The 16,679-nt window shown below is 51.4% G+C and overlaps 1 protein-coding gene across 7 annotated transcripts in view; it reads right to left on the bottom strand.

The window, feature by feature from the left end:
* LOC105496497 (sulfatase 2) overlaps positions 1–16,679 on the bottom strand; it is a 131,465-nt gene that overhangs the window by 102,749 nt on the left and 12,037 nt on the right. The window lies entirely within an intron of this gene.

Raw genomic sequence — 16,679 nt, 5'->3', positions numbered from 1 at the left:
CCCTGGACCCAGTGAGCCTCTGATGTGTTGGTGGCAGCCCAAGACCCGAGTCAGATAATAGCTGTCTCTGAATAATCCATCCAATTCCACCACCAAATCATCCCCAGGGAGAGGAGCAGCAGCGGGCAGGTCTCAGGGAGTGACTATTTGCGTCCTCTTGTATCTGCCCACACCGTGGGGTACGGAGGTGAGGGAGATGAAGTTGCAGTTCCCCGTCAGTGGGGGATTCAATCAGGGCTTTAAACGAGAGCCTGGAGCTGGACGTTTTGGGCTGGACAACTGGCATGTTTGAGTGCCAGATCTTCCACTCACTGGCTCACTTTTTCCGTGAGCAAGTCCGTTTGGAACCTCGGTTTCCCCATGAATAAAATGGGTAGACAGGGCCATTGTAAGATTTCAGTCTGCTGGGGATGTGCCTGAAAGCCCCTTGTTAAGGGATCTTGTAATTGGGTAAAAAGGTATTCCTATTAGTTTTTTGTTTTGTTTTTTCCCCAGTTTTGCACTCAGGCTGGAGTGCAATGGCGCAATCTCGGCTCACTGCGACCTCTGCCTCCCGGGTTCAAGCGAGTCTCCTCCTCAGCCTCTGCAGAAGCTGAGGTTACAGGCGCCCGCCACCACGCCCGGCTAATTTTTTGTATTTTTAGTAGAGATGGAATTTCACCATGTTGGCCGGGCTGGTCTTGAACTCCTGAACTCAGGTGATCCCCGTCTTGGCTTCTCAAAGTGCTGGGGTTATAGGTGGGAGCCACTATGCCCAGCCTAAGTTGCAGAATAAACGAAATGACAATAGAGAAAATTGAGCGCTAACACGTGGAGGGGAACGACCTGCCACGGGCCACTGTGCCTTCAGTCACCCCCCAGCCCCAGGTCAGACTAGGTCACCAGCAAAGGTGGGTGCAGGGAGGTGGGGACGCGACTCTGGCTCGAGCAGGTCTCTAATCTCGCCCTGCTCTTTGCTCTCTGCGGTCATTTTTTCACTTCTTGAGGAAATGAGCCTTCAAGTCCTATCCAGATATAGACTTCTGGTATCATTTATTTAAAACGAGAGTGCAAGTGAGACAGCCACAGCCTGCAGATGCGCCGGGAGGAAGCCAAACGCCATGGGGGCAGCTGTATCGCTGTGACCTTGAAAGGGTCTGTTTGTCCTTGCCCTCCGTGGAGGAACCCCGGCCACCAGCTCAAAGTCATGACTCAGAGGCTCAGAAAGGGCTCCGGTTTCGGCAGGGGGATGTGCTGCCTGCTTCACCTCTCCTGGGGACTGCAAGGCGGCCTGAGGGGTCTCCTGCCTCCCTCTTCCCTGCCCCCATCCTCCATTCTTCCCAGGGCAGCCGGAGGCATCTTCCTAAAACACAGATCAGATCCCAGCACTGGGCAGGGGAGGGCACCGTGCCTCGTGCAGGTGGAGACTGAAGGGGGTGCTCACTCCCAGGCTGTACAAGTGCCAGGCACTCACCTCGCCTTAGTGCCAGTCCTGTGCTCACCTGTTGCACCTTCCCTGGCTGCTCATGGCTCACAGGATAAAATGCAAACTTCTCGACAGGGCTGCCTGGGCCCGTGAGCTCTGGCCCCTGCCCACTTCTCCCCGACCTCTCCTTTCTAGCCCCACTGGCTTCTTTCTGCTGAATGGACAAATCAAACTGCTCTCTGCCCCAGGGTCTTTGCACCTGCTCTTTTAAAAAATAACTCCTGCGGCTGGGCGCGGTGGCTCACGCCTGTAATTCCAGCACTTTAGGAGGCCGAGGTGGGTGGATCACCTGAGGTCAGGAGTTCAAGACCAGCCTGACCAATGTGGTGAAACCCCATCTCTACTAAAAATACACAAATTAGCTGGGCATGGTGGCACACGCCTGTAATCCCAGCTACTTAGGAGGCTGAGGCAGGAGAATCGTTTGAACCTGGGAGATGGAGGTTGCAGTGAGCCGAGATCATGTCATTGCACTCCAGCCTGGGTGACGGAGTGAGACTCTGTCTCGAAAACAACAACAACAACAACAACAAAAGCTCCTGCTTTGTACTCCTGGCTCTTTCTGTCAAAAGAGCAAACGTCATCACCTCAGAGAGGCCTGCCCTGACCACCCCATTTAAAGCGGGGCCCCCAACCCAGGCACTCTGCATTTTATAACCGGTTTTATTTCTCTTGTAATCACTACTACGGCCTGCAATTTCTTATTCATTGTCCAATTCTTCCCCACTAGGGGGTCAGCTCCCTGAGGACAGAGACAGGCTTATGTTATTCATGGCTGTCTCCAGGCCTTGGCACAAACAAATACTTAGGTAAATAAAGGAATGGAGGTTCTGTTAAGGTCCTTTGAGTTCTGCAGAGTGAGGGACGCTGGACTTGGCAGGCCCATGCCATACCTTGGGTCTACATGGCTCAGAGGTGTCCATCAGTGATGCCTTGCCCCAGCCACCCTCTATGAACACCAACGAGGAGCTGGCCACTGTGTTCTCTGGGCAGTGCTATGGTTGAAAAATCCCAGCAAGGGTCCCTCCTGCTCCATTTCTCCCTCAACTCTGCTTGGGACCCTGGGAGGCTGAGCTCTATCAATGGTGCGGTTGGCACATCCCTGCTCTCTGGCTTCCGGCTGGGAGGCTGCAGCATGGGAGGTGTAGGAAGTCAGTGTATTTATTCTCCCTCCCGCACGCAGTAGCTCCCCAGGCAGTAGTCTTTGTGTCTCTGCATGTGGATGCAGCTCCTGCTGGGGACACCTCCCGGCTCTACTGTCTCCCCAGTTCTGAGTTCACCTCTCCCTCCTCTTGCCCCATCAAGTCTAGGGAAAGTAAGGGCTCCTTTTGCTACCAGTTCCTGGGTGCAGCATCATTTCTTTGCTCCCTTCGCCCACCTGCCTCTGAAAATAGTGCTTTCAATCAACTCTCCCAGCTGCCCCGATGCGCATCCTAATTTACTTCATTCAGGGACCTGTATCCTGTGTCAGGCTGGCCAGGACAGCATGTCTCCCTTCTAGCACCTCCCCTGGAAGCAGGGAGCAGGCTCCGCTCAATGCCTCCTTCCCAATGGCTCTGAGAGAGAGTCACAATTTCAGGGGAGCTGGGGACACACTCAGTGCAGTTGTCTGACATGAGAACTGTGAGTTTCACGGGACCAGAGGGCGAACAACAGCTTCCTTCTCAATCTCTCATCTGCAGAAACATACACCTCATGACAGCCAGAGCCGCTTCGGCGACTGTTTGCTGGGCACCTGCTTTGTGCCACGTGGTGTGAGAGTTAAGGACATGGACTTTGGAGTTACTTGCTGAAAGACCCTGAGCTAGTAACTTAGCACCTTTGTGCCTCAGTTTTCTCCTCTATGAAATGGGTGTGCAGGATTAAATGTGTTGATATAGTGTGCTGGGACTAGAGCCTGGCCATGGTACTGACTGGAATACATAATCCACAGTGTAAACCATTATTAGATTGATCCTACCACTGCAGTTGTCCTGCTTTGGGCACTCTGTGGCATCTCCTTCAACCTCCACCAAGGCTCCCTCCTGCAAGTACTATTATTAGCTCCAGAGAAAACTGAGGCTTCATGACTGTCCTAAGGCCACCCAGAGAGAAGATGGCAGGGATGGGATGAGAATTCTGCCCTCCCTCACCGTTCAGTGTGGGCTTCTCATCACGAAACTCAGATTTCCCAACTCTTTCCATTCAAAGACCACGGCCCTGATTTCTGCTGAATCTGCAGAGCCCTTCAGTGATTATTTGCTTAATGTGCTTCTTTAAATGGCCTCATTTCAAAATAAAAATACAAACACATGTTTTGGGAAAAGAAAACTTCCTATCCAAAGATACATGGAAAGTGGACATCGCTTCCCTGTAGAGCTAATTGTACAAATGAAAGTCAAAGAAAGCTGAACCAGTGGAACTTGATTCAAATAGCGTCCCAGGCTTCGCGTGCCCCCGTGCTCACTCTCTCTTTTAAAGTGAGATTAGCAGGTGTTGAAAGGAGTCAAAGCACATCAGCACCATCTGAGACTTTCTGCTGGAGGTAACTGGAGGCTGAGACAGCTGAAAAGGAGACAAGCTCTAGCCGTTGAATCAGTCCCTGAACCACCCCAAATCAGAGTAATCCTCCAACTATGTTGTTTATCCGATAGGGTTTGGCTGTGTCCCCACCCAAATCTCATCTTGAATTGTAGCTCCCGCGATTCCCACATGTTGTGGGAGGGACCTGGTGGGAGATCACTGAATCATGGGGGTGGTGTCCCCCATACTGTTCTCCTGGTAGTGAATAAGTCTCATGAGACCTGATGGTTTTACAAAGGGTTTCCCCTTTCGCTTGATTCTCATCTCCTCGTCTGCCATCATGTAAGACGTGCCTTTCGCCTTCCACCATGATTGTGAGCCACGTGGAACTATGGGTCCATTAAATCTCTTTTTCTTTATGAATTACCCAGTCTCGGGTATGTCTTTATCAGCAGCGTGAAAACAGCCTAATACATTATCAGTGGCCCATGTCCCTCCGTCGGGAAACACTATGGGATGCTTTGCACTTGAAACTATGGGTGCACCAGCCAGCGTGCACATTCACGTTCCTTCAGAGACACAGAAGTGCAGTGCTAATATCGGGAGGATTCCGATGGGATACCCTACAAATAGTAACTCTCTGAACCCAGAAACCAATCCTCGTAGAAGCTTTGTGAAAGCTTTCAGCACACTCCAGTCTCTGCTCTGAGCTGTTTGCAGGTGTCAACCCAATTAATATGCACACCCAGCCGTCAGTATCCCACCCATTTTATGGCTGAAGCAGCGGAGGCACAGAGTTAAAATCACTTTCCCACAATCACATGGGTATGTAAGTGGCAGAGCACGGGTTCAAACCTAGTCTGGCCCGATCTGGGCAGCTCAACCAGGACCCCCTGGAAGCAGATCTTTGAGCAAGTTCCTAAGAGTCTTCCAGGCTGTCTCCTCATTTGCCAGGTGGCCAGGTTCCCTCCGAGGGCCTTTTTGGCCCCGGGCCTGTGATGCCAGGGTACAGGGGGGCTGGGAAGGGCCAAGGCCTGGAGACAGCCATGAATAACATAAGCCTGTCTCTCATTGGGAGCCCTGGGCTGGGTCAAGATGGAGCCCGAGGCACAGTCAGCTGGACTTTGTTCCTGGCTCCCATGTTGGTTTCAGAGCACCCCCCCACTCCTGGGCAGCTCTCACCCGCTATCCTCTGGATGGAAGTCAAAGCTCTGGCACCAGAAGCCAGAGAATAACAGGAGCTAATTATTTCATCAGATCAAGTCATCAGTGGGTCGATTTTTGATGAATTCCCCTGGCTCGGACTTCTCCTGGCCTCGTGCCAGTCTCTCTCCGGATGCTGAAGAAATCAATTAAAGATGACACAAGGGATTCTGCCTTGTTTTTTTCCTTCTTCTTGGTAAAATATTCAAAGTGGCTGAACCGAGAGAGCACCCAGTGAACCCATGCAGCACCAGCCGCCTGCCACTCCTTCCCTGCCGTGGACAACACCTCTCCTTCCCACCAGCTCCTTTCCAGGTCCCTCTGGCTCCTCCTCTCCATCCTGAATCTTCTCTGGGACCTTGGCAAAGGCTCCCCAGCCCAGGAGACATCTCTGGAAACACCTAACATCCTGAGCATTTCGAAACATCATTTTTACTTCTCAACTTCTCTGCCGATCTGCAGAAAGAAACTGGTCTCAGAGTGACTGATGCCCCCGCCTTCCCAATGCCACACACCACAGCAGTGAACAAACACCCGGGACCTCATTCAGACCGGTTTAGAGACCCAGATAGGCTGTTTTCCTCTGAGGATCCCCAAATCCAACAAGAGGGGGAGAGAGAAGTTTGGGAATGATCAAGCAGCTGAGGTGGTGGGAGAGGAAGAAGGGGCCAGAGGCAGGAGGAGGCACTGGTCAGACGGGAAACGTCCACGAGAGGCAGGAATAAAGCAAACTGTGGGTGTGCAGATATGTCCCATGCGCTGGGGCCAGAGCCCCATAACAGACCTAGCAGCCTCCCCAGGTGGTCCAGAGGGCCTGATAATTTCTCTCTTCCTTCTTTCACTTTACAAGCATGTATAAAGGGCCTCCCATGAGGCACAGTGTTCAGTGATAGGAGAATCCTGCCTGGATTCCAACAGCCTCCTAACTGGTTTCCCTGCTTCTACCTCGTCGCTTCCATCAAGCAGCCAGACAGATCCTGTTAAAACAAAAGCAAGGGCCTGCCTTCCTCCACTGAACAGCCTTCAATAACTCCCATTTTTGGCCGGGCGCGGTGGCTCAAGCCTGTCATCCCAGCACTTTGGGAGGCTGAGACGGGCGGATCACGAGGTCAGGAGATCGAGACCATCCTGGCTAACACAGTGAAACCCCGTCTCTACTAAAAAATACAAAAAACTAGCCGGGCGAGGTGGCGGGCGCCTGTAGTCCCAGCTACTCGGGAGGCTGAGGCAGGAGAATGGCGTAGACCCGGGAGGCGGAGCTTGCAGTGAGCTGAGATCCGGCCACTGCACTCCAGCCTGGGCGACAGAGCGAGAACAAAAAAAAAGAACTCCCATTTTTTTTTGAGTAAAACCCAAAAAACCTCCAAAGAGGCTACAAGAACCCACCCAACCTGCTCCATCACCTCTCCGACCTTATTGCCTTCCCCTCTCTCCCTTGCACACCTGGCTCCAGTCACACGGTCTCTGTACTGTTCCTTGCACATGCTAGCACACGCCACCCCAGGGCCCTTGAACTTGCTGCTTTCTCTGCCTGGAGCCTTCATCACGTTATCTTCATCATCCCTTCTTCCCCCTCTTCAGGTCTTTGCTCAAATTTCACCTTGGCAGGTTAAAACCGAAATCTATGCCCTCCCCAGTAGCACTTATCCCCTCTCACAACTAGCTCCTTTATTTCTTTGTGGGTGTCCTCCAGCAGAGTATCAGCCCCATGAAGGTGCAGGTTTTTGTCATTGTGTTCAGATCTATATCCTCAACAGTTAAAACAGTGCTCGGGGCATAGCAGGCATTCAAAATATTTACCGGCTTAACAAAGAATTATCTCCCGCCTCCTGCTAACAACCCCTATTAGTGCTTTGAGGCCACAGGTGTTCTTACTGTATATAAGACCAACACAGGAAACACCCTAGAACAACAACGATGAAGGATAGCTAACATGACAGGCCCTGCACAAGTCTAAGCACTTTTAGTGTGTGAACTCATGTCACCCTTACAACAACTTTGTGAGTTGGGATGCTCCATTTACAGACAAGGAAGATAAGGCACAGACAAGCCCCAGAACCTGCCCAGTGCCACGCAGCATGGGTGCTGAATACTGTCCCTTTGGTCCTCCCTTCCCATCTTCTCTCCACCCCCAAATCCAATAAGAGAAGGAGAGAGAAGAGTTTGGTAATAATTAGGTAGCTGAGGTGGTGGGAGAGGAAGAACAGGCTAGAGGCAGAAGGTGGCATTGGTCAGACGGGAAACACTTACGAGAGGTGGGAAGAAAGGAAATTGTGGGTGCGCAGATACGTCCCATGGGCTGGGGCCAGAGCCCCACAACAGAAATGGGGGCCTCCTCAGGTGGTCCAGAGAGCCTGATCATTTCTTTCTTCCTTCATTTACTTTACAAATATTTATGAAAGGCCTGCTATATGTGAGGCACAGTGTTCAGTGAAAGGAGAATCCTGCCCAATTACAATAATCCACTCTTCCCTGTCCCCTGGGAGGTTCACTTAGATGTGCCACCTCCAAGTGACAGATAAAGCAAGCAAGCCAGTATTACTATTTGTACACAGACATTCTGACCCCAGAGCCTACTCTTTTGACACTTATGCTGACTTAGAAAGCAACAAATGACACAAGGGACTGAGGTTAAGTGTGTTGCATAAACAGGAAGAGGAAAGGGGAAACTGCTGACCTGGAGCAGTCAGGGAGGGCTTCCTGGAGGAGTACTTAGCATAAACTCTGAGCAGCCTAATAGGAGCAAAGTTCTGAAGAATCCACAGGATTTGGATAGCCCGTGAAGAGGAGGGTAGAAGACAGGATGCTTCAGGCAGGAGAAGCAGTTTGGGCAAAGAGCAGGCAGAGGAAACAGAGAGAGGCCCCTGGAGGGGTGGGGAAGTGTGGTCCCAAATCTCACAAACCCAGAAGCTGTCTAGACAGGGGATGACACACGCACATCTGTTAAACCGTACACTCCCCTGTGTCTCCCCTTCTTCCTGGCCCCAGGCTTTCTCCAGCCTTCTCCTCTTTGGGGCTGTCAAAGAAAGCACAGAAGCTCCTGTAACCTGCGGGCCACAGCTTCTCCCTGTCTCCCTGTCTACCTAGGTCCAGGCCATCTGGTGGCTCTCCTTGCCTGTTCTTGGAATTCCAAATGGAGGCAGAGAACCAAGCCGGCTTTCAAGAACAGGGCAGGGGACAGTAGAAAGGTCATTCAGAGGCGGGACGGAAAGATCAGGTTTCAAGACAAAGGCTCAGGATCTGGAAAGGAAATTAGGGGCATAAAGATTGTAGACCAAAAATGCAGGGCTTAGGAACCCAGTTACCTGCCTAACTATTGATGTAACAAGAAATGCCTGAAGGCTCGTGTGTGCCAGGCACAGTTCTTGGCACTGTGGATAAAGCAGTGAAAAGAGAATTCCCTGCCCTCCTGGAAGTGATATTCTAAATCAACACAGGAAAAGCTGGAGTTGAAAGACTCCAGCTACATGTGAGAATGATCAGAAAAGAGGACTGGAAACAATGGCAAACCACAGGCAAGCTGTGTGAACAGAGTGGCCATGGATTAAAGTCAGAGCACAAAGGAAATTTAGAAACAATACATTCAAGTCTTAGGAAGCTGAGCACCAAAATGTTTTGTATGTCAAGTGGGTAGATGTTTGACAGGCCATATAATTCACACCCTCAAATACCTGAGCATCTGCTACTTGCCTTATGCTATTTCATGATCCGTTAAAAAAAAAAAAAAAAGAACAGACAAAACTCTTGATTCTCACGGAGCTGACAAAGTGGACAGAGGCAAGAAAATAGCCTGATACTTACTTGGGGGAAAATGCAGCAGGAAACACGCTGAGTAGGAAGAGGGGTATGATCTGGAGCTAGCCTGCCCGGGTTTGGATCTCGGCTCCACCACTTACCTAGACATTGGGCAAGGGTCTGAACCTCTTGTGTTCTCAGTGACTTCATCTGGGAAGTGGCGACGCTTACAGCACTTGCCTACAGAGTGGATGGTTTAACATGCACGGAGCCTTGCAACAGATCTGTATGCAGCAAGTGCCCAATAAATGCTGGCTTGTGTTCTCTGCTAGGTTTGGGACACCCAGGATTATCTCACCTCCTTTCTATAACAGCTCCCAATTTTCTTGGGGATCTGAGGCTGGGTTGGTGGCTCACGCCTGTAATCCCAGCACTTTGGGAGGCCAAGGCGGGTGGATCACTTGCGATTCAGAGTTCGAGATCAGCTTAGCCAACATGGTGAAACCCCATCTCTACTAAAAATACAAAAATTAGACCGGGCTCGGTGGCTCACACCTGTAATCCCACCACTTTGGGAGGCTGAAGCGGGTGGGTCACAAGATCAGGAGATCGGGACCATCCTGGCTAATGCGGTGAAACTCCATCTCTACCAAAAATACAAAATTAGCCGGGCGTGGTGGCACATGCCTGTAGTCCTAGCTACTTGGGAGGCTGAGGCAGGAGAATGGCGTGAACCTGGGAGGCAGAGCTTGCAGTGACCTAAGACTGTGCTACTTGCACTCCAGCCTGGGCAACAGAGCGAGACTCCATCTCAAAAAACAAAAACAAAACAAAAACAAAAAACAAAAAACAAAAAAACCCAAAATTAGCCAGGTGTGGTGACGTGTGCCTGTAATCTCAGTTACTTGGGAGGCTGAGGCAGGAGAACTGAGCCAAGATCATGCCACTGCACTCCAGCCTGGGCGACAGAGCAACACTCCATCTCAAAAAAAAAAAAAAAATCTTGGGGGATCCTTTTCTCCCCACCCTTGGTCCACAAAGTTCAAATTAGGCTCCAGTTCCGGAGCTACAAGGCTAGATCGTGGGATCCTAGACCTGGGCCAATCAGAGCCTCCCCACCCCCTGCCTCAGTGACGGGCCAGAGTAATCCAGGTGCTTTGGCCTGACTGGTCAGGAAGAGGCATCCAGTCTTTACAACTGGCTAACTCACTCCATGTGGTTCCAATGTGAGGATCAGGGACGACAGCGACACCACCTTGTCTTAAGTGGGGTCGGGAATGAGGCCAACACACAGAACAGAGCAGTGCTGTGAAATGCAACATACTTGGGACTTAACAGCACTGGACACCTGGATCCAGCCAAGCCTGAAAGAGGAAGATTGGGTTGGGTTCTTTGTTTCAGGCCCAATAAATTCCTCTTTAAGTAGTTTCTGTTTTCTTTGTAGGTCAGTTTCCCTATACTTTGACTCAGGATCAGGAGTGAAATTCCCTTTTTTCAATTAGGTCATTCCTAGTTGCTCTTTCTGTCACTTGCAACCAAATGAACCCAAACGGGGAAGCAGGCTGGAGGCAGACGGCTGACTCAAGTGGCTTCCTGGCCACCTTGTGCCTGTGTGAACAGAGGCCTCAAGGCACGGCCTGCCAGCCCACGCTAGGCCTCCTCGGCCTGTGCCCAACTCTCCGCCTTATTGAGGGCCAACTCGCCCATCCTTCTTTGACAACTGATAACAGAAGGCGGTGTGGAAAAGTGGAAGGAACCTGGGTGTGGGAATCACAAACTCTGGACCTGACTTGGCCACTCTGGCTGTGACTTGGGCCCTCCCTGGCCCTCCGTCCCTGAAGCAGGCCCTGCTCTGTCATTCCCACCCCAGTCCCAGTGCTGCTCTCTTCAGAGCACTTATCATAACTTATCATAACATATTTACTCTCTGGCCTGAGAATTTTTTTTTTTTTTTTTAATGGAGTCTCGTTCTGACATCCAGGCTAGAGTACAGTGGCGTGACCTTGGCTCACTGCAACCTCCACCTCCCAGGTTCAAGTGATTCTCCCACCTCAGCCTCCTGAGTAGCTGGGATTACAAGCACCCACCACCACATCTGTCTCTTTTTTTTTTTTTTTTCTGAGACAGAGTTTCACTCTGTCGCCCAGGCTGGAGTGCAGTAGAGTATGATCTCGACTCACTGCAACCTCTACCTCCTGGGTTCAAGTGATTCTCCTGCCTCAGCCTCCTGGGTAGCTAGAACTACAGGCAGGTGCCACCATGCCTGGCTAATTTTGCATTTTTAGTAAAGACGGGGTTTCACCATGTTAGCCAGAATGGTCTCGATCTCCTGACCTCGTGATCCGCCTGCCTTGGCCTCCCAAAGTGCTGGGATTACAGGTATGAGCACCCGGCCATGCCTGCCTAATTTTTGTATATTTTTTTTTAGTAGACATGGGGTATCACCATGTTGGCCGGGCTGGTCTCGAACTCCTGACCTTAAGCGATCTGCCCACCTTGGCCTCCCAAAGTGCTGGGATTACAGACGTGAGCCACTGCACCTGACCGGAGTTTTACTTTATAGAGGATCATCCCTTCACCAGAAGCTTGCATGGGCAGGGGCTGTCTCTTGGTTGTGCGACGCCATGATCCCAGCTCCTGGCACAGCCGACGTGCTAATTCTTCCAGGTAGTCAACCAAGATTTCCTGAGCACCTACTATGCTCCCAGCCCTATTCTCAGTGCTGGGAATCAGGAGAAACAATTCTTCATGGATCAGACACCAAAATAAATTACACAGCGTATGAGGCAATGTGTACCAAGGAGATCAAGTCCTAAGGAGGGAGGCTGGAGTGCTAGGGGGTGAGGGGGTGTAACTTTAAATAGGGTGGGCAGCAAAGGCCTCTCTGAGAGACGACAATTGGGTGGATCCCTGCAGGAGGGGAAGGAACATGCCTTATGGATATTTAGGGGAAGAGCATCCTAGACACAGGGAACAGAAAGTGCAACTGTCCTGAAGTAGGAAGACGCCTGAGCGGGGACCGGAAAGGGGGCAAGCATGGCGGCACGGAGCTGAGTGAGGGGGGCTGGGGGTTCTAGCCTGTGGGTGATGTGATCTGGTGTAGTTTTTTTTTTTTTTTTTTTTTTTTTTTTTGAGACGGAGTCCTGCTCTGTCGCCCAGGCTGGAGTGCAGTGGCAAGAACATAGCTCACTGCAACCTCCATTTCCCAGGTTCAGGCAACCCTTCTACCTCAGCCTCCCAAGCAGCTGGGACTGCAGGTGAGGGCAACCATGCCCGACTACTTTTTAAATTTTTGGTAGAGATGAGGGCTCACTATGTTGCCCACACTGGTGTTGAACTCCTGGACTCAAACAATCCTCCCACCTCGGCCTCCCAAAGAGCTGGGATTACAAGTGTAAGCCAACATGCCCAGCCCTGATGTAGGTTTTAACAGGATCCTTCTGACTATGTGAGGGGCACAGACTTCAGGGCATGAGGCCAGGCACAGGGAGGCCACTGAGATGACCAGGTGGGAGCAGGTAAGGGGAGAGGTGGACAGTCTCTGGGTATTGTTCAGTGAATGAACACAGTCTCTGGGTATTGTTCAGTGAATGAACACGGTGGGAACACTGGAATTGGATTAATGCTCCAGTTACTAAGAATACTGTGTAACAATTTACCACAAAACTTAGTGAATTAAAATCCTGCTTTTATTCTCAGAGGCTCCTGATCAGGAACTTGTGCAGGACATGGCAGAAAGGGCTGGTCTCTGCTTTGTAACATCTGAGGCCACCGCTGAGAAGGCTCAGCAAGGCCTTGGCTTGTCTGGCAGTTGTTGCTGGCAGTCGGTTGGGGGCTTGGGAGGGGCTGTGGAGTGGGCACCTCCATGTGGCCTCAGTGTGGCTTGGGCTTCCTCACAGCATGGCGGCCTTGCAGTAGGGTCTGATTTCTTACACAACAGCGAGGGTCCCAGTGATCTTCATCTTTTCTGCTGTCCCATGGTGTTCCTTCCACCAGGGCTACACACGTCTGGCCAGATTCAAGGGCAGGGGACACAGACCCACCTCTCAACAGAGGAGCATCAAGGTCTTACCATGGATGAGTCTGCAGGGTACCATGTGGCCATCCTGGAAAACAGTCGGTCCTGCTAGGTCACAGAGGCTGGCCAGACCTGGGGCCACATGGGCCTCCCCTGTAGTACATCCTCCCTCTTAGGAAGTGAAACCTGATCTGAGTCAGCCTCTGTCCATCCCTGCTGTCAAGGCTGGGCATTTGTGCTCAAGCCCATTTCAAAGAATCCCTGAGCCTGGGAAAGTCCTGGGGTGACCTGAAGATTGCCCCAACCCCACTGTTCCTTCTCACATGACCCAAGGGGGTTAAAGGCACGATGTCGGGTCCAGGGGGTTCTGAGCAGGGCAGAAGGGTGAAATGAAGGGCTCGTACTGGGAGCCAGAGTCGCAGCAACAACCTCTCCCCCTTACTCTGGAGAACACATCTGCTCAGTTCTGTGTGCGCTGGAAACATTTCTTCCCATTTTTTAACCACCCCCAGCTTATTTTTAAGTAGAAGGGAAGCCACCTAACAAACCCAGAAAACCCCACAGAAGAATAAGATCTAATTTGGGGAAAAGGCCCCAACCTCCCCTAGCTCTTCCCTTTTGCAGAGGCGAGAAATTTTCCAACTCAGGCTCTGTCCTTGAGCCCTGTGCTCAAAGCCGCCGGCAACATGGAGGTTGCCCTGGAGTCCAGGAGGGAAGGCTGCTGGCCCTGGGAGCCCCTCTCATCAGGCAGGTATTGGCTTGTCAGTGGCACGAGGGGGCCGGGGGGTGGGGGTGGCGCGGTGATGATGAGGTTCTGCAGGCTTCCAATGGGGGTGCTGGGCCAGGGCTCCGGGGCCAGGCTTGGAAGGATGCTAATCATGCCTGGCTGGGCAGGAGACCTGGAAACATCTCCCAACCTGCCAGAACTCTGCCTGGGATAACACAGCTTCTCCTGGGCCAGAATCAACTGCTGCTAGAGTTGTTTTTTTTTTTTACAGGCGGCTCCCAGGAAGTTTCTGGCAAGATGGAGGCTTCCAGGGCAGGGGCTCCTGATTTGAGGCAAACGGTACAGCCTGGTCTGCTCCGAAAGGGATGACAGGGCTGATGGTTACCCTCTGTGCTCCATCCCATATGCCAGGGTCTCAGGACAAATAAATGAATTTTTTAAAGTCTGGTATAAGTAGAATACCCAAATCTGGGCCTAAATTCATTCATTCATTAATTCATTCATTCCCTTTCTTATTTCAGTAAATTTATTTAGAAAGAAAAGTCTATCTTGGTGGAACCAGCACCCATTGCCATAAACCTGGGTCTCTCAAGCTTGGCACTACTGGCCTGTGGGCGGGGTCATTCGTCGATGGGGGGACTGTGCTGTTCATCGCGGGGTGTTCAGGAGCGTTCCTGACCTCTGTCCATGAGATGCAAGTAGCACCCACCCCAGCTGGGACAATCAAAATTATCTCCAGACACTGCCAAATGTCCCCCTAGGGGGCAACACTGCCCCTAGGTGAGAACCCCTGCCATATTTAGATGGCAACAGTACAAGCAAAGGCAATGACACTGTGGTTACATTCCTGCTTGCCAAGGCCTCTGAGCTTCCCTTTACAGTGGGAGTAGGTCTCCTTGAAGACCATGAAGGAGGAGTTCATGCGATTCCCCCCTTGATGACCCAGAGGCTAGGAGGAGACCAGGAAAGGAAAAGGGAAAAAGGAAAAGTTCAAAGTTTTTACTTTGGAAATGGCATTTCCAATGGAGCCCAGGCCCCACCCCGTCTCTTATCCTAAATCTAGGCCACTTCACTCACTCAGGTCTCCTGCCAGACCTTCCTCCCGCCATGACCTGCACATGATGAGATCAACACTATTTACGCCCTGCGTGTGGACTGCTAAGATGAAGACTATACCTCGATCCGGTCAGTGGGACCTGGTTGGTGGAGGCCAGCGGTCTGGCACAAGACTTGGCATTGCAAGAAGTCTGGATGTTGTCTGGTGACCTTTGGAGAGAGATATGTCTACAGTGGCCTTTGTCTAAAGCAGGGACAAAAATGCAAATGCCTACAAGGGTCGGGCAGGAGACCTGAGTGAGTGAAGTGGCCTAGATTTAGGATAAGAGACGGGGTGGAGCTTGGTCTACATGGGAAATGCCATTTCCAAAGTAAAAACTTTCTATTTTAAACACTGAGTGGGCTCCATAAAGCCCTGCTGGAGCTTGGCCTGGGAGCTATGTGCAACTCTTCCAAGCTATCCAATCTTTCCTGAGCACCTACTATGTGCCACATGCTAAGAAACAGCAGTGGCCACAAGGCAGGCCAGGCCTCTGTCCTCACAGAGCTGTGACACCTTGGTGGAAGAGAACATGAATGAATGAAGATGAATTTCAGATTGTCTTAAAAGCTTTGGAGGAAGTTGTCAGGTGATAGGATGGACAGTAAATTGGGAAAGGCCTCTCTGGGATGAGGAGGTGGCATAAGAAGTGGCATCTGAGCTGAGAGCAGAGGTGGGCAAGAAGCCAGTTGTGGGCAAAATGCTTTCTACGCAACGGAGGAAGTAAGTGCAAAGGCCCTGGGGTGGAAATGTGCAGAATGAAACCAACAAGGTACAGCCCAGCACAGCAGTGTGGCCCACAGGAGGCTGGACACCCCTTTGCCCCAGCCCATGCCTTCTGGGTAGGCCACACCCGCTGTCCTTTCTGGCTGTTTAGAGGAAGTAGAAATCAGATACAGAAATTCCCACCTCTGTTCTTTGTTCCTTTGTCTCAGCTGTGGACAAAAGCTTCCCTGGCAGGGAGTTACAAAGTTATTTCTGCAAAAGGCCTTTGGCCAAAAGCAATAAAGTCGGACTTGAAGAGAGTCATTATTCACGCCTAATTGTGGGCTGGTTCTCAGTGTAGACTGCCACAGTGAGGACTGACAATTCTACCTTTTTAACCCCCTCTCCCTTTTCAGCCCCACATTTTCTTAGCCTAGCCCTGCTTACCCCCACAGAACATGTATTTATGTTTCTAGAGATTGTCGTTTCCTTCGAGAAGAACATAAAAGGAATAAAAGGTATTTTGACGGCTCGGTATTAATAATCCAATTACTACTTTCCTTTTCACCCAATCCACAGGCGAGCGTGCCATCCTCAGCCAGCTTGCCCCTGCTATTAGCAGATGAGCTGCTCATTAGCTCACCTTGGAAACGGCCCGATGCTTACAATTATTTCAGAAGCCGGGAGAAGGAGTCAGAAGCAACTTTTACCAAATCACCCGCTACATTTGGAGATGCGAGTGGAGTGCCTTTGGAACGACAGGTCGGCTTCCCAACGTGGCGTGCTGTGCAATCTAATTAGCGGCCGGAAATAGACTGGCAAGTGGGAGGAAAGCCCGGGTCAGAGGCTCTGCGAGCTGGGATGAGTCTGGATCAGTTTTGCCGACTAGCAGCCTCCCCTGCCGGGGGGGACTCACTGGGTGTCACCAGGTGTGGGGGTGGAAGGCAGTCTCACTGGCGAGGCGGGGTCTGGGAGGAGGGAGTGCAGGCCTTGAGCCCAGGTCCCTCATTACTGCGCATGCTCTCCTCTCAGGAGCCAGAAGCAAACTGCCATCTTCTGGAGGGGGATATCGAGGCATGGCAGGGGGTCTAGGAGTTGACTTTGCCTCATAAAGTGGAGAACAGCTTCCAGACCCCCAACAGCACCTGAGCTATGGGGCCCTGGAGCTGGAGAAGCTGCCACACAGATTTGCGCATTCCACTTATACCGGACTTTCAAAGTCCATTCA

This window comes from Macaca nemestrina, chromosome 15 (genome assembly GCF_043159975.1).
Source record: "Macaca nemestrina isolate mMacNem1 chromosome 15, mMacNem.hap1, whole genome shotgun sequence".
Taxonomy (NCBI): domain Eukaryota; kingdom Metazoa; phylum Chordata; class Mammalia; order Primates; family Cercopithecidae; genus Macaca; species Macaca nemestrina.
Note: the sequence above shows the minus strand (reverse complement) of the source record. Positions and strands in the feature narration are given on the sequence as shown.